Source organism: Narcine bancroftii, chromosome 1 (assembly GCF_036971445.1).
Source record: "Narcine bancroftii isolate sNarBan1 chromosome 1, sNarBan1.hap1, whole genome shotgun sequence".
Lineage (NCBI taxonomy): Eukaryota > Metazoa > Chordata > Chondrichthyes > Torpediniformes > Narcinidae > Narcine > Narcine bancroftii.
Genome location: NC_091469.1, coordinates 431,440,222 through 431,463,756, shown reverse-complemented (window position 1 = coordinate 431,463,756; position 23,535 = coordinate 431,440,222).

Genomic DNA, 23,535 nt, shown 5'->3' with positions numbered 1-23,535 from the left:
AAGGTTTTGCATGCTAATCAATGGAGAAATTTCAATGGAGGAACCTGAAATCCAAAATACTAATGTAAGTACTATTCAAATATCTAACGAGAATGATCCAGTCACTCAATTAATTTGCTATCACTCTTCATGCTTTTGTTTGAAAAAGGCAGTAGCATGGATTCTTAGGTTAAAAACTATGCTTTTAAATCATATCAAGAAAGAGAATCTGAAGACTCAAAAGAGCCGTTACCTAACAGTTGATGAATTGGTGAATGCTGAATTGGAGATAATTCATTTTTGTCAGAAAAAGGAGTTTGATAATGAGATATCAAAATTGAAGAAGAATCTCAATGTTACAAAAATAAATCGTGTTTACAAGCTAAATCCTACTCTTGTAAATGAGTAGGAGGAAGAATGGAAAAAGCAATAATGCCAGAAGTGCTAAGGAATTTCATATTTCTGATTTGATTGTTCGACATGTACATGTCTCTTTAAATACTTTTTTCATCTCTTTAAAGTTTGTGTATTTCTTTAAGCTATAATCTTGAAGCCTTTGTATCATTATGTAGTAAATACTTTGTTATTCATCATTATGAAAGTCTTAATGTGAAGCTATACAAAATCTTTATCTGTTTTATTAATTAATTAAAACTACATTAAACACCACAGAGTTTGATTTATGGGTTAAAGAGATCAAAATTCAGAATATCGTAGTACATGCTTTTGGAAGATGATACTTTAAAATTCGGATATATTAGAATAAGGAATAAGAATAAGATCTATCAGGTTGAGGGTATAAAGATTGAAAAGGGAGCCATGGGGTAACTTTTTCACACAGAGTGTAGGGGATTATGAACAAGCTACCAAAGTTCGTGGTAGAAGTGGGTACAGTTTTGCGATGTATAAGACATTAGTGTTGTACATGGGAAGGAAAGAGGAATATGGACAAAGTGCAAGCAGATATATCTAGCTCAGATAGGCAACTTGGTTGTCAAAGATGTTTGACCAAAGTTTGTATTTGTGTGCTGTGTATTTCTGTTGTTCTGATCACCCTCCTGTAAGACTCTGAGTCGTGGGTCACCTACCATCACCATCTACAACTCCTTGAGCGCTTCCACTAGTGCTGCCTCTGCACCATCCTCAACATCTACTGGAGTGTTTTCATCATCAACATTGAAATCCTCGAACCAGTGGAGGTTACCAGCATTGAGACCTTGCTGATGAGGATACAGCTACACTGGGCATGGTACATCTCAAGGCTGGAGGATTATTGCCTACCCAAGATCATGCCAAACTCGCTGCTGGCCATCATACAGAGGGGCTCTGAAAAAAAAAAGATACAATGACTCTCTGAAGAAATCCCTTGGTGCCTATCACATCCATCCAATCCAATCCAACCAATCCATCCAATCACATGACACATCATTCACCAGTCTGTCTCCTCCTTTGAGAATGCATGCAGGGCTGGCCTTGAGGAGATGGAAAAAGAACCATGAAACAGCAGCACCAAACCCAGAACAGAATTTTACTTGCAGCCACTGTGGTTGGGCATGTTTGTCCTGCATTGGCCACCAGCAAGTCTGCAGCAGATGTTGACAGCCCTCTTTCTAAATCTTCGTTTGCAAAGCCAAGCCATGATCTGATCTCTGTGACTCTATGACTCTTGAAATACAGCGTGGAATACAGACATGGATACATTCCAGTTCACCTATCATAGCAACAGATGCCATCTCACTGGCTCTACACAAAATCCTGGAACATGAAAGATGCAATGATTGGGATGCTCTTTATCGATTACAATTCAGCATATAACACCATATCCCCTAAAACTGATCAGCAAACACCAAGATCCTATTGTACAATTGGATGATGGATTTCCTCACCTCAAGACCACAATCAATGAGGTGTTATGAGCTCAGAGGACCCATAAACCAAGCAGCAAGCAGCAAGCACCAAGGCAAATAGTTACTTAAACAAAAGTTGCTTTTAATTATCTTTAAACGTGAAAACAGAATCACACTTTAACTTAATGTAATTAACCTAACTTAACCCCTTTCTAATTCTAAGGGCTCATGTATGTAATGTGTGTGTAAGTTCAGAAAAGTTATTTGGTTCACAGTCCAATCTCACTTCTCATTCGTCCAAGTTCACTGGTTGCATAGAATTTAACATTTATAAAGTTCGCCAGGCTTTGGTGCTTGAAAGGTAAACGGTTGCAGCTTAGGAAGATTCTTGTCAATTTTCAGAGAGAGATTTGTTGTTCCAGGACATCCACAACTGATTCCTTTTTAATCAGCCACTCCAGTGTCTTGCTGACGAAACATGCCCCCTTCAGGGATCTCCAGATGATAACCTCTTTTTTTCATGTCATCACAGAGTGCCTTTTTGTTTCTCTTAATCCAAGTGAAACATTAGACAGTCAGTCCTCTCCTCTTGTATGAACCTCAACGGCTTTGACCCGGCCGTCTTCCAAAATGGGGCTTTGCACAAGCTTGCCAGCTTGTCCTGTTCCAGTCCCAACTGCTATTACTGGCTCTAATGCTGTAGAAGAGATCTCTGTCTCATTCTCTCTCTCTCTCTGAGAGAAAGCCTGTTAGAACAGCTCGAGACAAGCTGCGGCTCCAACAAGATCTTTCATCTATTGCCTTTTTGTAAACAACAATCCATTAGTGAAGTCTGTTGGGCATTTTCCAAAGCTCATGGAAAGACTGTTGGCCCTGACATGTCTAGCATGGGGCAGAGCTCCCGTTCTTTAAATAAGATCTGTTTTAAAGTGTTTGTATGTGATCTACTCTTACAAATCTTTCCCTATTTATCTCCCAGAAACATATCTATACACTCTGTCACAGAGGATTGGTAAAAACATCACCTCCACAATCTCCATCAGTACTGGAGAACAAAAGGGCTGTCTTCTTAGCTACTCATTTTAAACCTTGGTATGACAATAACACCATCAACAAATTTGCTGACAGTAGTGGATTGTAAAGCATTCAGGATGGTTGAATAGTGCACCAACAACAATTTTGCACTCAATGTCAACATAACTCTGAAGCTGATTGTTGACTTCAGGATGGGGGAAGCCAGAGGTATACAATCATAGGTGGAGAGTGTGAGCAAATTTAAGTTCTTGGAAGCCACTATCACAGATGATCTCTCCCAGACCCAATACACTTGTGAAGAAAGCACATAATTTCATCTACTCCCTCAGGAGTTTATGGAGGTTTGGTATGACACCAGAAACCATGGAGTATTTCTATAGATATGTGGTAGAATCTGTGCTGACTGGCTGCCTCACGGTCTGGTATGGGGACACAAATATCCCTGAGTGAAAAGCCCTCCAAAAGTTCATGGACACAGCCCAGGACATTACAGGCAACACCCTCCCCACAATCGAGAGCATCTACAGAGAACATTGCTGTTGAAGACCAGCAGCTATCATTAAGGACCACCCAGCACATGCTCTGTTTCCCACAGCTGCCAACAGAACTCGTACCACCAGGTTCAGGAACAACTCCTACTCCACCAACCTCAGACTCCTCAACAATAAACTCAATCAGGTACTCATTTAAGGACTCTTGAGCACTTTATTGATTTTTAAATACTCTGCATTGCACAGTTTGTTTACATTCATTATCTGTTTATAGTTCTTTATTTGTTTACATGTATATACTATGTACAGTTTTTTTGGATTGCAGGTGGTAACGCTCGAGATCATATGTTAACATATGAGAATTCTTCCTGGAGAGAAAGGATTAAAATATTTAAAAATAAGGAAATATGAATAAAGCAATTAAGATTATTAGTTTCAATATTAATGGGATTTAGCAGAAAAATAAAAAGAAAGAAATTACTATCTTACATTAAGAAATTAGGGCTACATATTGCTTTTTTACAAGAAACTCATTTAACTGAAAAAGAACACTTGAAATTGAAAAGAGATTGGGTAGATCAAGTAGTTTTTTTCTCCATTTAATTCTAAGGTGAAGGGAGTGGCAATTTTAATTAAGAAAAAAATACCAATTAAAATTCATAATGTTGTTACAGATCCTGTTACAGATCCTGTTTGAATTGTCAAACATTTTCTGAAATGTGGACTCATTTAAATATTTAATCACCTAATTTAGATGATGAAAAATTTGTACAAGGTACTTTTCTTAACTTGACGGATGCATATGAGAATGTTTTAATAGGTGGTGATTTTAATTTTTGTTTGGACCCTTTTTTACATAGATCTTCAAGAACAGTAGTTTGTTCTAAAGCTCCGCATCAATTGATGAAGGATTTAAATTTAGTTGATATATGGAGGAAAATTCACCCTAGAGATAGAGAGTATTCTTTTTACTCTAATCTGTTTGATTCTTATTCTAGAATCAATTTGTTCTTACTTTCAGTTCAAAATCAATTAAGAGTATAAAATGTTGATTAAAAAGCAAGAATAATGTCTAATCATTCTCCATTATTGATGGTAACTGAATTTGCTGAAAAGCAACGGTCAGTATATAGATGGAGATTAAATCCCATGTTATTAAAAAGAAAAGATTTTTGTGATTTTTAAAATATATCATGTTAAATTATTTTGTGATATTGTGATATTGTTGATAACTTTATTACTTGGGATGCATTGAAAACATATTTAAGAGGTCAAATAATAAGTTTTACTTCAAAAATTAAGAAGGAATATATGTAGGATATTGATAAATTAGAAAAAGAAATAGCAGTATTTGAAAAAGATATACAAAAAATATCATCGGAAGATAAACACTGGCAGTTAATTAATTTTAAAAAGTTACAATATTATACAATATCGACTTATAGAACAGAAGAGTGTGGCATGGTTGTTGCAGAGAAATAAATTGGAGGTCAATTCACAGGACCATAAAAATGGCAGAGAGGATAACTGGAGTCTCCCTCCCCCACCCCACCCCGCCCCCCATCAACATGATCTACCAGGATTATTGTCTTGCACGCTTTAAAGAGAGGACACAAAATCATTGAGGATCTCTTCTACCCTGCACACAGCATGTCTCAGCTGCTCCCATCAGGGAAGAGAAACAGGAGTATCAGAGCCAGTACCACCAGGCTGAGGAACAGCTTCTTGCCATGGGCAGTGAGAATGCTGGACGACCAAAGGAACTGCTCTCACTAACTATCTGAGGTTCTCATTTGTTAAAAAAAAAGTATTTATTTATTTATGTATATAGTTAAAATACTTGTTCTGCATAGGTATTATATTTCTGTATGTGTGTGTATGTCTGGTTATGTATGTCAGCATGTTTTGCATTTCAAACAGGCGTCAATCATACAGGTGCCAAAGAAGAGCGCAGTAACCTGCCTTAACAATTATCGACCAGAAGCACTTATATCAACAGTGATGAAGTGTTTTGAAAGGCTGTTGATGAAGCATAACAGCTCCTGTCCAAGTGGTGACATGGCTAACGTGACAACAGGTTTACGGTAGATGCCATCTCATTGGCCCTACACAAAACCCTGGAACAACTGGACATAAGGATGCATACAGTAGGAAGATCTTTAGAGACTACAGTTTGACATTTAACACTATCATCCCCTCAAAACTGATCAGCATACTCCAAATCTTGGGAGTTAACACCCCACTGCATAATTGGATCATGGATTTTCTCACCTCCAGTCCACAATCAGTGAAGATTGGTAAGAATTTCAATACCAGTAGGGTTTTCTGTACATAGGAGGGGAAATTGGATACTGTTAGCCTCACTGTCTTTTTTAGCAGTCACTGGATTCACTAACTGCAGCATCTCAGCACCTGATTGCAAATAACCATTCTCAAATTCTGCAAAGCCAGAGTTCAGAAAGCGCTCACATGTGGTTTGCTGCTTCAGGTACTTGTTATTGGTTAGTCTCAAATGCAGACAAATATGAAAAGTATTAAACAGAACCAAACTATCGAGTGTCCTGATGGAGGATGGTGACCCTAAAAATCAACATGGCTCTACATGACTCTGCTGCTTGGCTGTAATAGTTGAATCATTGTAAATGTAGTTGAAATGCACCGTCTTGCAACAGTGTTCGAGCAGAATCAAGCCTGTGGGTTGAGTGAAGCCTCAAAAGTAAGATGCAAAGGAACTGTTTCCACAGATCCTGACCCCAAGAATGGATGCATTAAATCTCTTTTGTCCTTAGGACCAGCTCCACCAGTATGACTCAGGAGCAATTGTCTACCACCTCCTCCGTGGTAAGGAGGAGAGATTGATGGAGGGACACTTGCAGTGACTCTATACAGCAATCAATCACATGGACATATATAACAACTCCTTCATCTGAGTTCCTGCGGGAGTGGGGGCTCACATGTCCCTCTGTCTGTTTGTATGGCCCTTCCTCTGACCAATGATTTTCAATGACATCTTGATATAAACTAATGGTGTAATCCATGGTCATCCATCTGTAAGTGTTGGAGCCATGACCCCAGTTAACAACAACTGAATCCATGAAATTATTTGCACTTTACACAGAAGATTGGGGATATTTGCATCCCCACAGAAGATTGGGGATATGGCTGTGATTTGTAATTCCAGAGTGCATATGCTCTTGCACAAAACCTACACTCGGAGCACTTCTCTTTTTAATTTTCAGTCTGGGACAACAGAATGTGGTGTCTTTGCTATCTACAATTTCCACCCTTTGCCTCCTTCTCCAACCCCCACTGCAGGTAGATTTCTTGGAGGAGAGCAGGAAACAAGATTGGAAATATAGTCAAGCCTCAGCATGAATCGAACCTTTGCTCAACACAAGGGGCCAAATTGATAATTCACATCCTTTGTTTCAAATAGGCAGTGCCTTTCTATTCTTGATGTAATTTCAGACAAATTCAATCTTTGAACATTTAGCCCTGCATTGATCAACACAGCTTGAAATAATTATTACTTCTCTCCTTCTCATGTCAGTTTAGCATCAGGACCACATCCTGATTCCTGAACCATCCAGTACTCTCTCTCTCTCTCAGCTTTCTGCACCATTTGCATCACCTGTCCCTTACATTTTAATTCCTCCATTAATGAAATGACAAGATGACAAATCCAATGATCTTGCACCTCACTGAATTGAAAACTTCACTCACTGAACCAGTGTTTGCACCCTTTTAAATAACTCACTGCAATTATTAAGTAATTCAAAGCTGTTGCTAACTATTTACACTGGCAGCCAACTAAATGGTGTGCATATATTCAATAGGCAAATAGAGTTATAATGAACCATAGAACATGACAGCACGGACCTTTCTAGTCTGCTCCAAAACATTATTAACTAGTCCTATTGACCTGCACCCAGAACCATAGAATGAGATGAAGTTCGCTTTAAAAGGATTGTGTGGTGACCAGCTGGCCACTTCATTGATTCCGAAGTAAGTTGATATACTCAACATTAAAATATATTTTTTCAAAAATTGCTGATTAAATTGAGAGTTTCATTTTTAAACCCCACAGTCACAGTAATTTTCCATCCACTCTTGTAAGATGCATGGTATAAAGAAATGTGCTGGAATTTGTCAGTTCTTGCTGCTCTGAATCAGTTTATTGCATCAGGACTTTTGCTTTGATTACATGCACAGGCAAGTAATCCATTCAAATTTCCAGGCACACCTTATGTACTGTGACATTTGCAGAATTAAATGCTCCCTGATCAAAACCAGATTGACAATGGCCCATCCCAATTCTACGTATGTCAAATAGAAGTTTAAGCAATTCATAATAAATTTGATATGCTTCTTCTCCTTATCTGGCTGATTTGTTGTAATTCAGAGGCAGAATTTTATATTTCATTCTCAGATAATATGTGATCAGCAATGAAAGTGTCTAAAAATTGCAGGACTACTTTATGGAATGATGGTGGGGCTTGGAAAGGGCACAGAAAAGATTTACCAGAATGTTGCCTGGATTAGAGGGTGCGAGTTTTGTGGAGAGGTTGTTTTCTCTGGAGACTAGCAGGCTGAGGGAAGACCTGACAGGTTTATAAAATCATGAGGGACTTCATATGGTTAGACAATCAGAATCCTTAACTCAGGATAAAATTGTCACGTGTGAGAGGACATGCATTGAGGTGGGTGTGGTTTAAGGGAGTTGTACAAGACAAATAATTTAAAGGGACTGTGGTAGAATGGGTTGTCAGGGATAGTAGTAGAACAATTGCAATAGTAGCATTTAAGAGTTTTCTGGATGGACACATGAATTTATGGTGAACAGAGGGATATATATAATATGCAGGCAACTGAGTTATACTTTAACTTGGGAATCATGTTCGGTGCAGACATGGTGGGCTGAAGAGGCTGTATTGGTGTATTGCTCTATTTTCTTTGTTCTATTTAACCTCTCCACAGTAATCAAATGGATGCTTCATCTTTAAGGAAAAATCATTCAGTTCTCAGTGGGAAACTATTTAAGAGTTTTGCTTGGGAAACCGATGTAATAAATCTCTACTATTGACAGGTAAAATAGTTTATTGAACAATATAACATTCATTAATTCTTTAAGTCCATTGAAATGGATGTGACAGATTGTAATTCTATATCACTGTAACAACCCATGGATAGATAATAAATAAATAAATGTTTCTATTAATTGTCTTTCACTGAAATTGTTAATTTCCAACTTTTGGCAAAAATCAGTTTAGTTTTCAGATACCAGTGTTTTACTGGATATTGTCACAATATTTGTCACAAATTTAAGAATTTCTTTGGCAATACTGATTTGCAATGCCAATAATTGTGACAATAAGTTAAAATTTGCAAAGATAAAATTACATTGGAAACAGATGGAAGAAAGGTAGCACACAGCTTGTCTTTTCAATAGTATTATAAACACTTTCTTGGCTTCTATCTTCAGAGCTGAAGAAACACAAGAGTAGCAAGCATAATGTATGCTTGTGGCACAACAGTTTGAATGGAAAATGTCATCCTTGCTGTCTTCACTAAATTTGAGGGAAGGATAACCATTTGGTCCCACAGAATTTACAAAAAGCTAAATAAAAACAATTTGTGAAATGAACAATCAATTTTGTCAATTTTTTCTCAAGTTTGTATTACCAAAAAAAATCACAATAAGGATTATTCTCTCAGAATTCAATTCCTTTGGAGGGTGCAGGAATATTGTATATTAGAGGAATAAGGGTCCAGTAGGAGGAGGAATTGAAGAAACTAAAAATTTGGCAAAAATTAAAAGAAATGTTGGTGTGTTTGAAAGATGATTGACATCAAATAATTCTGAAATTGTGGTTTGAAAAATAGTAGAAGTTCTGTTTTGTCATTTTCTAGGGTCCTATAGGTTCTGGTATTCTTCCAGAGGATTGTAGAGTAGTAGATAGACCCCACTATCTGTCCAAATGGCCATTATTCATTGCAATTATGTTTTTTTCTGCTTCCTCAGTTTAGATAACCACCACCATTTGTGTAAAGAAAACTTACCCCACAGATCTCCTTTCAATTTCTGTCCTCTCACTTTAAACCTGTGCCCTCTATTTCTAGATTTTCTTACCCAGACTCCAAGTATCCATCCTATCCATGCCCCTCATAATTTTATGAACTTCAGGAAGATCACACCTCTGCCTTCTACATTCTAGTTGAATTAACCCAGCCTATCGAACTTCCCTTTGTAAACACAGCTATCTGTTGCGGGCCACATTGGGGTGATTCTCTTCCACACTTTCTTTTTGCTATGACACCAAATGCCTTTATATCTACCCCGTCGACCTGTGTCACCAATGACCAATGGACTTACACCATCAGGTACCTCTGTTCATTAAGACTCTTAAACCCCCATGTTCAGCACCACCAAAGAGGCAAGGACAAAAATGATAAGATCTTGCGCTGGAGAGTTGAGCTGGCCACGTTCAACTATGATATTCAGTATAGGCTGGGGAAGCTCAATGACTCCCCTGATGCTCTGTCCCAGACTTGCGCCATTTTGACCAACTTCAGGCACTGCACAACACCCTTTGCCAGTCGGGCGTCACATGCTTGTACCATTTTGTGAAATCCTGAAATCTCCCCTTCACTGTCCAGGAAGTCCGGACAATGACTGAGTATAGCCAGGTCCATGCAGAATGCAAACCGGGCTTCTTTTATCCAGCGCAGGCCCATGTAATAAAGACCACTTGGCCCTTTGAGCGACTCAGCATTGACTTTAAAGGTCTACTGCCTTCCACAAACAAGATCGTCTATTTCCTCTCAGTTATAGACGAATAATCCCATTTTCTGTTTGCCATCCTTTGACCCGATACCTCCACGGCCTCTGTTATCAAGGAACTGGTGCAGCTTTTTACCATGTTCGGATGCTCCACATTCATTCACAGGTCTAGCTTCATGAGTGAAGAGTTGCACCAGTTCCTGGTGATGAGAGGCATTGCATCTAGTTATATATATTAAAAAAAACACAACAAACAATAAAAAATTTTTTTTAAAAAAACAACAACCCCACCCCACCCCTTCAGCTAATTCCCTTAAGGGGAGCTAAAATTTTAAATCATTTATATATATAAATAAATAAATAGATTTTATATATATAAAAATGTTAATAACAATTCAAAATAATTCTAATTGCATATATTTCAAATACGGAGACCACTTATCAACGAAAAAAGAATAATTGTCATGTAAATTATAAGTAATTTTTTCCATAATGATACAAACTTTCAATTCATTATGCCAGCATATTATATTAATTTCTACATCATCTTTCCAAGTAATAGCAACATATTTATGCGCTACCAATAACACCAAATGTACAAAAGCAATTTGAACTTTATCCAAACCCATTCCCCTGAATTAATACAAATCTCCCAACAAAAAAATCACTGGATCCAAAGGTAGTTAAAAATTATACAATTTTTTTGAAACTATTTTAATATCTTGCCAGAATGGTTGGACTTTCACACAGGTCCAAACAGCATGTAAAAAACTATGAATACATAAACCACATCTAAAGCAAGAATCTGAATTACTAAACCCATTAAAAAAAAAACTTTTCTGGGGTCAAATACGATCAATGTAAAAAATTATAATTGACCATACAATATCTTACATTAGTCCTGACACACGTTCGCCCAATCATCTTCAGGAAAAGTAAACACTAAATCAGTCTCCCATTTAAGTTTAGATTTTCCCCAATCTGATGTATTCATATTGTCTTGTAATAGATTATACATAACTGAAACATAACCATTCTTTGGTATAGTAGAAGTCAAAGATTCAAATTTCGACAAAGTAGGTAAATACATCTCCCTACCATAATTATCTTTTACCAAAGCCCTAAGCTTATAATACACAAATAAAGAGTTTAAAGGTATTTCAAATCATTCTCTCAAATGGATAAAAGAAAGAAATTGTTCCTCTAGAAAACAGTCCTGTATTGTCTTTATACCTTTAGAATTCCAAATCTTTAAATAATTATTAAACATTGAAAAAGGAACAAGCCGATTATTGTTTAATGGAGTTAAAATTGGTAATTTATCTTTGGATCCTAAAATTTTAAAAAAATCCAAATCTTTAATAAATGTTTCAGTATTGGCATATCATATTCCTGTAATAAAATCAAATTCCAACAGAATATAAATTTATGTGTCTCTGTTCTAGGTAGACATGATATCTCCACCTTAGCCCAACTAGGAAGTTGATCTAAATCCATCAATCTACTAATAAACTTCAACTGAGCTGCCTCATAATAATTTTGAAAATATGGCAGTTGTAAGCCACCCAATGCATATTTCCAAGTAAGTTTGTGCAATGCTACTCGAGCTAATTTACCTTTCCACAAAAACTCGTACTGCTTTATTCAAATCCTGAAAAAAACTCTTTGGAAGTAAACTCTTTGGAAATAAATATTGAATTCAAGGAAAGATATACCACTCAATGCAATTAACACATTCAATTAGAGTTAATGGAAGATCTTTCCATTTAGTTAAGTCTGCTTTAATCCACCTCAATATAGGTACATAATTTAATTGATATAACGATTGATAGTCATTATCCACAAACCCACCTAAGTATTTAATTTTATTCATCCATCTTAATTTTTTAATATTTTAAAATTACGAATAATCTTCTACTCCAATTGGCAAAATTTCACTTTTATCCCAATTAACTTTATATCCTGACAATTCTCCAAATTTTGATATACACTCATGTAATTGTTTCAACGATCTCTAGGCTCTGTCAAATATATCAACACATCATCTGCAAATAGATTAATTTTATATTCTTCATCCTTAATTCTCATCCCTCCAATATACTCATTTTGTCTAATAGCCTGTGCTAATGGTTCTATAGCCAATGCAAATAGGGCTGGCGACAATGGGCAGGCCTGATGAGTTGATCAAGTCAATTTAAAAGGTAAAGATGTCTGTCCATTTGTCACCACCCTAGCAATTGGATTCATATACAGGGCCTTAACCCAACCAATAAAGAAAGGGACAAATTTAAATTCTTTAATACCTTAAATAAAAAGTCCCATTCAACCCTATCAAAAGCTTTTTAGGCATCTAATGCAACTACCATAGGATGATTAGGTTGCCGCCGATATGCATTGATCAAAGTAACCAATCGAAGTATATTATCTGAAGCATTTCTATTCTTAATAAAACCTGTTTGATCAATATATACAAATTTAGGTAAATATTTAGCAAGTCTGTTAGCTAATACTTTCGCCATAATTTTATAGTCTACATTCAATGAAGATACCTGTAAAGGATCTCTATCTTTCTTTGGGCTAACAGTTATTAAAACACTCAAACAAGTTTCTGGTAACTTCTGATCTTCAGTAACTTGATTTAACACTTTCCCAAATATATTAGAAAATTCATCATAAAAAAGTTTATAGAATTCCACAGGAAACCCATAATCTCCCAGGGACTTACCATTAGGCATTACTTAAATAGCTTCCTTGATTTCAAAATCTGTAAATGAAGATTCCAACTCCTGAATATCTTTCTCATCTAGTATCGGTAATGTTAATTTAGATAAGTAAGAATCAATAGAACCATTATCCTGTTTCTCCTCAGAAGTATTTAATTTTTGATAAAATGAATAAAACTGCTCATTTATTTCCTGAGGCTTATAGGTTATTATTGAATTCTTCTTAACAGCATTAATAGTTCAAGACACCTGTTCAGCTTTCAAATGCCTTGTGAGCCCTTTCCCCCAACTCATAATAATGTTGTTTAGATCTATTAATTAAGCGCTCAAACTGGTAAGTTTGTCAAGTATTATAATGTAACTTTAACTTTGTTAATAGAGCTTTTTTAAAATCTTCTGTCATATCTTTCTGAAAATCCTTCTCTAGTTCAGCAATCTGATTTTCCAACTGTAAACTTTCTGCCATATATTGTTTCTTAACTTTCGTAGAATAGCTAATGATCTGTCCCCTCAACTAAGCTTTTAAAGCATCCCATACTACAAAATGACTCTTCACAGAAATAAAATTTTTGGTCAAAAATAGAGAAATATACTCTTTTACAAAGGTAACAAATTCTGTTTTTTTCAATAACATTGCATCAAACCTCCATCTATACGTTGAATGTATTATCTCCGAACTTTCACAAGAGAAGATTAATAATGAATGATCTGATATAACTCTACTTTTATATTCAGTTTGCAGTACCCTACCCTGAAGATGTGCTGATATCAAAAATAAATCAATTCTGGAAAATGAGTCATGCCTTGAAGAATAAAAAGAAAAATCTTTCTCTGTAGGATTAACTTTTCTACAAATATCTACCAAATTTAAATCTTTCATGAATGCATTAAGTTGTATAGCCACTTTGACTTCCTTATACTCTTCGGATTTCTATCTAATAAAGGATCCAAAACACAATTGAAATCACCACCCACTAAAATATTCTCATTAGCCTGATTTAACAAGAAAAAAAACTTCTGAAATAAACCGCTCATCATCTGTATTGGGTGCAAATAAATTAAGCAGTGTCCAAAATTCCGCAAAAATTAAAACTCTACCAGCATTCCCTTCAGTAGATTCCAATTCAAATGGTAAGTTCTTATGAATTAAAATCGCTACTCCTTTTGCTTTAGAATTAAAAGAAGAATAAAAAACTTGACCAACCGAGTCTCTTTTCAATTTTAAATGTTCTTTCTCAGTCAAATGTGTTTCTTGTAAAAAAGCAATATCAATTTTCATCTTTTTTATATTCGCCAATACTCTCTTTCTCTTTATTGGATTATTTAACCCCTGAACATTAAAAGTTGCAAAGTTCAATCTAGACATAATTTTAACTATTAGTAAATACACACACTAAAAAATTAAACTCTATAAAATAATGCTGCCCTTTGTAATCCTTCAAAAATAAAAAAGGAGGAAAACAACCCTCTTTAAAAAATAAAACAAAAATAAAAAAACAACACAAGCAAAAGAAAAATCACCCAAAGGCAGTATTACCCTAAAAAACTGGGTGTGGGAAACCCACTGGTGGCAGATGACTAGCAAAGTTTTCAGTGTCATCCACCACCCCAGCCAGATACATATTTATTATATAGATAAACACATTCAAATATAGTCCATACTTCAACCCAGTAACTCTACACCCAACGATTGCTCCGGATCTTCAATATCAAGAGGATTCTGAATTTCTTCTTTCTTTCCATCTTTTTCCATTCTTCCTATTCTTTCCATTACCACTGCCATTTCCATTTCCTTTTAATCTCCTTTTTGGAGACAAAGGCGGAGAACAACCATTTCTTCTCAATTCCGGCAGAGAGTTTGCAAAAACTAAGGCATCATGATCATTTTCAAAAAATTGAGATTGAAAGTTTCCATAAAAGACCTTCAAAATTGCAGGGTAATGAAAAGCAAATTTATAACCTTATCACCACAGAACATCTTTGGCTGTATTGAATTCTCGCCATCTATGAATAACTTCCTGACTCAAATCAGCATAGAAAAGCACTCTATTATTTTGAACCATTAATGGAGATTGGTTTTGTCGCGCTTTTTGTACTGCCATACGTAAAATCATTTCTTTATCCAGGTATTTTAAACAATGAATCAAAACTGCTTCACTTGAAATGTTTCACTTGAAATAAGGGAAACAGAAAAGTAACTCTGCGGAGACCTGAAAGAAAGAAGTTATCATCTGGAAAACCCTGATTGGGAAAATTTCTTCGGCAAGACACTGAAATGACTGATCAGAAGGAATCAGTTTGTGTCCAATGAGCAACAAATCTCTCTCTGAAAACACACAAGAACCTTCCTGAGCAGTAACCATTTATCTTTCAAACACCAAAGCCTGCTGAATTTCTATTGCTGCTGGGTTTTGGGGTCCTCGGGACTCATAACACCACCCATAACCACCCATGATGGGCCTGAAGGTCTGCCATCCTGTGGGTGATGTTTCCTGTTGCCTGATATAGGCACATTCTTCTCTCAGCAGAGTTCCCAACTCTTTCATAAGGGAGTGAGGCACCACTGTGGGTGGGGGAAGAGCTGAGTGGTGCCTCCCTCTTGATTGCTGAATGTCCAGTATATATCGGGCATGAACTTATGGTAGGGTCAATCCCTGCACATCAACAAAGGAAAATTCAACATTGGGTCACCCGCACAACCATGTTAGTTGGGGTGGCCAAATGGGATCCCATAATTGTTCTTCCACTCTCCAAGCTTGTCATTAATTGACAATAGCGGGTGTCTGGGGGCACCAAGGAGATTACAGAATCCATTGACAGTCTATTGCGGGAAGGAGTCATCCAGTCTGCAGTCTCACCATTTAACAGGCTGGTCTGGCCCTTGTGACAGAATGATGGCACATGGGGCATGACCATTGATTACAGACAACTGAACAAATTCGCACCCCCACCACTCATCGGTGCAGTTCCCAATGGGGTAATTCTGGTGGGGAACATTGGATGATGGGAGAACAAATATTGGTAAGCTTTTGTCAATATTCATCATACTTTCTTCTCCATCTCCCTCAGTCCTGCCTCCCAGGATCAATTTGCATTTATCTGGGAGGGCAGACAATGCACCATTTTCCATCTGCCCCAGGTCTATGCACACAGCACAGCATTGTGGCACTACTTGTTTGTCCTGGACTTAAATAACATCGCACTCTCTCCTAATATTTCAGTGGCATATTACATTGATGATATCCTCCTCTAGCACCATTCAGAGGACTCAGTAGCACATCCCTCAACGTATTATATATCTCCCTGGAGACACAAGAATGAGCTATTAACTTAGAAAAGGTATAGGAACCCAGCCAAGAAGGGCATCCAATGGCACTTCGGAAGCAGAGAAATTCCATGTGGCTGCAAAAGAAATATTCCCGCTGTGATGCCCAACAACATTGATATGCAAAGTTCTGTGGGCCTTTTGGGTTACTGACGCCAACATTTACCCCACCTCACCATGCTCCTCCATGTACTCTACAGTGTTTCTTGACAAAAAGCAATGTTTCAGTGGGGATCTGAGTGGCAGTAAGATTTGTGTAGTGGTTAACCCAACATTGTTGGAGCGCCAACGATTGGGACCAGGGTTTGAATCATGCACTATCTGGAAGGAGTTTGTAAGTTCATTCCGTATATCTGTATGAGTTTTCCCCAGTGGCTCTAGTTTCTTCCCACCCTTCAAAATGTACTGGGGGTTTTATGTCAATTGGGAGTAATTGGGCAGTACGGGCTTGTGGGCTGAAAGGGCCAGAGTGAAGTGTCTTTTGAACTACAAGTCTCTGCCACAAAGACAATAGGTTAGTGGAGCCTCTGGCAAAAAAGGCAAGGTCACGCAGTCCCACTTGGCTTCTGAATCAAGTCCCTCCCCGAAGCTGCCTCCCGCTACTCCATATTTGAGTGTCAGCAGTTCGCCTGCTACCTTACACTACTAGCTACAGAGAAAGTCACAATCCGGGCACACCTCCCCATCATGCTGTCCTCCATAATTAAGTGGAAGTAGAATATAGTGGCCTGTGCAGGGGCCAATCCTGTAGGGATGAGCTGCTTACATGAACAGATCATGTCCCTGGCTGAAAATGACTTATACAAGGTTCAGGCTTAGCCAGTACTTTAATAGGTGTTCTGATAAGATTTTGTAAAAACCCTAATGTGATTTCAGCAGATAATGAAGTGATGTTTCATCAAGAGAAAGTACCATCAGAAGATTGTGATTTTCTACGATTATTATGGTGGCTTAATGGCGATTTTAATAAAGATATGATTGAATAGAGAATGACAGTTCATTTATTTGGAGGAACTTCATCTCTGAGTTGTGTAAATTTTGCTCTCAGGAAATGTGCTGAAGATAATGAAAAGCAATTTAGTTCTCAAACTATAAACATCATCAGAAATAATTTCTATGTTGATGATTGTCTTACTTCAGTAGTTTCAGAAAAAGAAGCTATCATGAGTAAAAAGAGATCTGTAATAAAGAAGGTTTCTTCCTTATGAAACCCTTGGGGGACAGTGTGTTCCGAATTTCGGATTTTTTTGGATTTCGTAAAGCCCACCCAAATTGTGCTGCTGTATCTACCCCCACCCCCTTCCAGTTGCCCGGCTGTCTCCCCCAATTGCGATCCCTCAGGCTCCTCCCCCAACCATGGTCCCTCAGCCACCTGGCTGCCTACCCCGACCGCGGTCCCTTGGCCGCCCAGCTGCCTCCATCGACTGCTGGTCCCTCGGCTCTCTCCTCCAACCGTGGTCCCTCGGCTGTCTCCCCTGACCACCGATCCCTCGGCCACCCAGCTGCCTCCCCAAAACATGGTCCCTCAGCCGCCTGACAGTCTCCCTCAGCCGCTTCCCCTGACTGCCCAGTAGTCTCCCCGGTCACCTCCCCAGACCACCGGTCCCTCGGTTGCCTGGCAGTCTCTCCCAAATGCCAGTCCCTCGGCTACCCGGCAGTCTCCCCTGACTGCCAATCCCTCAACCACCTCCCCCAACTGCGGACCCAACCGTCTCCCCTGACCACCCAGCAGTCTTCCCCAGCCGCCTCCCCTGACCACCCGGCAGTCTCCCCTGCTGACTCTCCTGACCGCCAGTCCCTCAACTGCCTCCCCCAATTGCTGGTCCCTCGGCTGCCCGGCAATCTCCCCCGGCTGCCTCCCCCAACTGCCAGTCCCTCGGCCACCTGGCAGTCTCCCCCGACCGCCAGTTGCTTGGCCATCCATCCACCTCCCCCATCCGTCCCTTGGCAGTCTCCCCAACCGCGGTCCCTCGGCCGCCCAATTGCCTCCACCAATTGCTGGTCCCTTGGCTGTCTACCCCAACCGCAGTCCCTCAGCTGTCTTCCCCGACTGCTGGTTCCTCAGCCACCCAGCTGCCTCCCCCAAACGCGGTCCCTCGGTTGTTTGGCAGTCTCCCCCAACCGCCGGTCCCTCAGCCACCCAGCAGTCTCCCCCAGCCACTTCCCCCGACTGCCCAGCAGTCTCCCTGGCCGCCTCCCCCAACTGCCGGTCCCTTGGTTGCCCAGCAGTCTCCCCCAAATGCCAGTCCCTCGGCCACCTGGTAGTTTCCCCCGACCACCGGTCCCTCAGCAGCCCGGCCACCACCCCCAACCATGTACCCTCAGCAGTCTTTTCCAGCTGCCTCCCCCCGACCACCCGGCAGTCTCCCCAGCTGACTATAAGCCGAAGGATAAGAATAGGATTCTTGTAGTTGGGGACTCATTAGTCAGAGGGGCAGATAGAAGGTTTGTGGGATGAGATCGGGGATCCAGGTTGGTATGTTGCCTCCCTGGTGCCAGGGTCAGGGATATCTCTGATCGAGTACATAGTATTCTGCAAGAGGAAGGAGAACAGCCAGAAGTCGTGGTCCATGTGGGGACCAATGACTTAGTTAGAAGTGGGGATGAGGTCCTGAAACAGGATTATGTAGAATTAGGTAGGAAGTTAAAAAACAGGACCTCCAAGGTAGTAATCTCTGGATTGCTGCCCGTGCCACGAGCTAGTAAGGGTAGAAATAGGAGGATGCGGAGGATGAATGCATGGCTAAAGAGATGGTGCAGGGGGCAAGGGATAAGATTTCTGGATCATTTGGATCTCTTCTGGGGAAGGTCGGACCTGTACAAGAGGGATGGACTCCACTTGAACTGGAGGGGGACCAATGTGCTGGCAAACAGATTTGCTAGAGCTGTGGGGGAAGGTTTAAACTAGTTTGGCAGGGGGGTGGGGAACAGAGTGTGAGAGCAGTGTCCAGGGACTATGGCCACCTAGATAGGAATAAAAAAGATAACAAAGGTAGGATGGAGATTAGGGTAGAAGGTAAAAAAGAGAATATATGTGAGGGTCATTCTCTGAGATGCATATATTTTAATGCAAGAAGCATAGTGAACAAGATAGATGAGCTGAGAGCACGGATAGATACTTGGGGTTACGATATTGTGGCAATTAGTGAGACCTGGCTACAGGAGGGGCAGGACTGGCAACTTAATATTCCAGGATACATTTGTTTTAGATGTGATAGATCAGGGGGTAAAAAAAAGGAGGAGGAGTTGCTCTCCTTGTTAAGGAGGACATTACTGCCGTGAGGTGGCAGGATGGTATGGAGGGATCGACCAGTGAGGCTGTTTGGGTGGAATTGAGGGGTGGAGGAGGCAAGAGGGTGCTAATAGGGGTGTATTATAGACCACCAAATGGGCCAAGAAAATTAGAGGACAAATTTGTAGGGAGATAACGTATATGTGTAAAAATCATAAGGTAGTGATCATGGGAGATTTTAACTTCCCAGACATTGATTGGGATACTCATACGGTTAGAGGGCTGGATGGGCTGGAGTTCGTTAAATGTGCTCAGGATTGTTTTCTAAATCAGTTAGTAGAAGAACCGACTCGGGATGGTGTAATACTGGATCTCCTGTTAGGGAACGAGCTAGGTCAGGTAGCGGACATTAATGTTGGAGAACCAAATGGGTCTAGTGATCATAATTCTGTTAGTTTTAGGGTAGTTTTAGGGAAGAGCAAGGAGAGGCCTAAAGTTGAGGTTCTGGATTGGAAAAGAGCAAATTTCGAAGGAATAAGAAGGGATTTGGGGAGTATTGAGTGGGACAGGATATTTTCAGGTAAGGATGTTAATGAAAAATGGAGGATATTCAAAAAAGAAATTTTGAGGGTACAGAGTAGTTATGTTCCAGTGTGGATCAAAGGAAAGGCTGGAAGTCATAGGGAGGCTTGGTTTTCGAGGAATATTGGAAATTTGGTTAGGAGAAAAAGGGAGGTGTACAAGAGGTATAAAGAGCAGGGAGCTGAGAAGTTGAAGGAGGACTACAAGAAGTGTAGAAGGAATCTTAAGAAAGAAATTAGAAAGGCCAAAAAAAGGCATGAAGAGGCTTTGGCTGACAGAGTAAAAATAAATCCAAAGGGTTTCTATAAGTACATTAAAAGTAAAAGATTAGTGAGAGATAAAATTGGACCCCTTGTAAATAGCGAGGGTAGACTGAGTGAGAAGTCTGAGGAAATGGGGAAAATTTTGAATGATTTCTTTGCCTCGGTATTCACTAGGGAAAAAAATGTTGAACCAGTTGAAGTAAAGAAAAATAGTGGGGAGGTCATGAAGCATATAATGATAACCGAGGAGGTAGTGATGGCTGTGTTAAAAAAGATAAAGGTGGATAAATCTCCTGGACAGGACAAAATATTCCCTAGGACACTCAGGGAGGCTAGTGGACAGTTAGTGGGGACATTAACAGAGATATTTAGGATGTCACTGGCCACGGGGGTGGTGCCAAAGGATTGGAGGGTGGTGCATGTGGTTCCTCTGTTCAAGAAAGAGTCCAAATGCAATCCTGGGAATTATAGGCCTATAAGTCTGACCTCTGTGGTGGGCATGTTGATGGAAAGTGTTCTGAGGGATGCTATTTACAAATTTTTGTAGGTACAGGGATTGATAGGGAGTAATCAGCATGGTTTTGTTAGGGGTAGATCATGCTTGACAAACCTGATTGAGTTCTTCGAGGGGGTTACAAAAAAGGTTGATGAAGGGAAAGCTGTGGATGTTGTCTATTTGGACTTTAGTAAAGCTTTTGACAAAGTTCCCCACAGGAGGTTAGGAAAAAAGGTGGAGGCATGAGGTATAAATAAAGAGGTAGTGAAATGGATTCAGCAGTGGTTGGATGGGAGGTGTCAGAGAGTAGTGGTAGAAAATTGTTTGTCCAATTGGAGGCCGGTGACTAGTGGAGTTCCTCAGGGTTCGGTCCTGGGTCCACTATTATTTGTTATATATATTAACGATCTGGATGTAGGGGTGGAGAATTGGATAAGCAAGTTTGCGGATGACACAAAGATTGGTGGTGTTGTGGACAGTGAGGTAGATTACCGTAGATTAAAAGGTGATTTAGGAAGGCTGGAGGTGTGGGCTGAGAAATGGCTGATGGAATTTAATACAGATAAATGTGAGGTGCTACATTTTGGAAAGGCAAATTTAAATAGGTTATATACATTGAATGGTAGACAATTGAGGAGTGCAGAACAACAAAGGGATTTAGGAGTTATGGTAAATAGTACCCTCAAGGCTGATACTCAGGTAGATGGTGTGGTGAAGAAGGCATTTGGAATGTTGGCCTTCATAAATCAGAGTATTGAATTCAAGAGTAGGGAGGTTATGATGAAATTGTACAAGGCATTGGTGAGGCCAAATTTGGAGTACTGTGTACAGTTTTGGTCACCAAATTATAGGAAAGATATAAACAAAATAGAGAGAGTGCAGAGAAGGTTCACGAGAATGTTGACAGGATTTCAGGGTCTGAGTTACAGGGAAAGGTTGTGCAGACTGGGGCTTTTTTCTCTGGAGCGTAGAAGATTGAGAGGGGACTTGATAGAGGTGTTTAAGATTTTAAAAGGGACAGACAGAGTAAATGTGGATAGGCTTTTTCAATTAAGAAAGGGGGAGATTCAAACTAGAGGACATAGTTTAAGATTGAAGGGGGAAAATTATAAGGGGAACATGAGGGGAAATTTCTTTACGCAGAGGGTGGTGGGGATGTGGAATGAGCTTCCGGCAGCGTGGTCGAGGTGGGATCATTGGTTACATTTAAGGAAAGACTGGATCGTTACATGGATAGGAGGGAACTAGAGGGGTATGGACCGGGTGCTAGTCAGTGGGACTAGGAGGGCGGGGATTTGCTACGGCATGGACTAGTAGGGCTGAACTGGCCTGTTCTGTTCTGTAAGTGGTTATATGGTTATCTGGTTATATGGACTCTCCCGACTGCCAGTCCCTCGGCCACCTCCTCGAATTGCCAGTCCCTCGGCCGCCTGGCAGTCTCCCCCGGCTGCTTCCCCTGACTGCTTGGCAGTTTCCCCGGCTGCCTCCCCCAACTGCCAGTCCCTTGGCCACCTGGCAGTCTCCCCCGACTGCTGGTCCCTCGGTCGTCCGTTGCCTCCCACAACCACGGTCCCTCAGGAGTCTTCCCCGGCCTCCTCCCCCCCGACCACCCAGCAGTCTCTCCAGCCTCCTCCCCCGACCGCTGGTCCCTCGGCCACCTGGCAGTCTCTCCCGACCGCCGGTCCCTCAGCCATCCAGCCACTTCCCCCAACCACGTTTCTTCAGCAGTCTTCCCCGGCCACCTCCCACCGACCACCCAACAGTCTCCCACGATGACCCAGCAGTCTACCCTGACCACCAGTCCCTCAACTGCCTCCCCTGACTGCCCATCTCTCAGATGCCTCACCCGACCGCTGGTCCCCACTTGCCGGAATTTGGAGGTTTCCAAATTTTAGATGTCTGTATAAAGGATCATGTATTTGTAGTTTCAGAAAAAGAAGCAATAAATCTTTATCACGAGTTAAAAGAGATCTGTAATAAAAGAGATTTCTTCCTTACGAAATGGATGAATTAGCAACAGTCGAGCTTTGTTGGCTGTTATTCCTGAGACAGAAAGAGCAAAGGGGATAAAACATCTTGACTTGGATTGTGACGTTCTATCTGTCGAAAGAATTCCAGGAGTGCAATGGTGTTTTCAAATTCAATATTGTTCTGAAAGAACGACCTTTGACAAGAAGACATATTCTTTTGATCGTAAGCTCAATATATAATATTTTATATATAATATAATATAATTACAATTTAATATTGGCAGCAGTAGCATTAATAGGAAAGAAAATTCTGCAAGAATTGTGCAGAAGAAAATTTGGATAGGATGAAGCTGTACCAGATTCCATTGCACAAGATTGGGTGAATTAGATTGAAAGTCTTAAAATGATAGAAAATTTTGAAATTGACTAATGTTTTAAACCAGCAGACTTTGGAATTGTCACATTTGCTGACACAAGTAAAGGTGGTTTTGGTACTGTCAGTGATTTACTACTGCAAAATACTCAAGAGCGAATACTTTGTGGATTTGTAATGGGAAAGACCAGATTGGCTCAATTAAAGCCTGTCACCTCAAATGGAATTGACTGCTGCTACTATGGCAAGCAAAATGGACATTGTATTAAGAAGAGAATTACAGGTGGAGTTAGTAGATTCTGTGTTTTGATCTGATAGTACATCAGTGCTTAAATACATTAATAGACAAACCATGGTGGTTTGTACTTTTGTGACTAATAGAATTAATGAGATTGAGGTTTTGCATGTTAATCAATGGAAATATGTTAAAACAGTGAC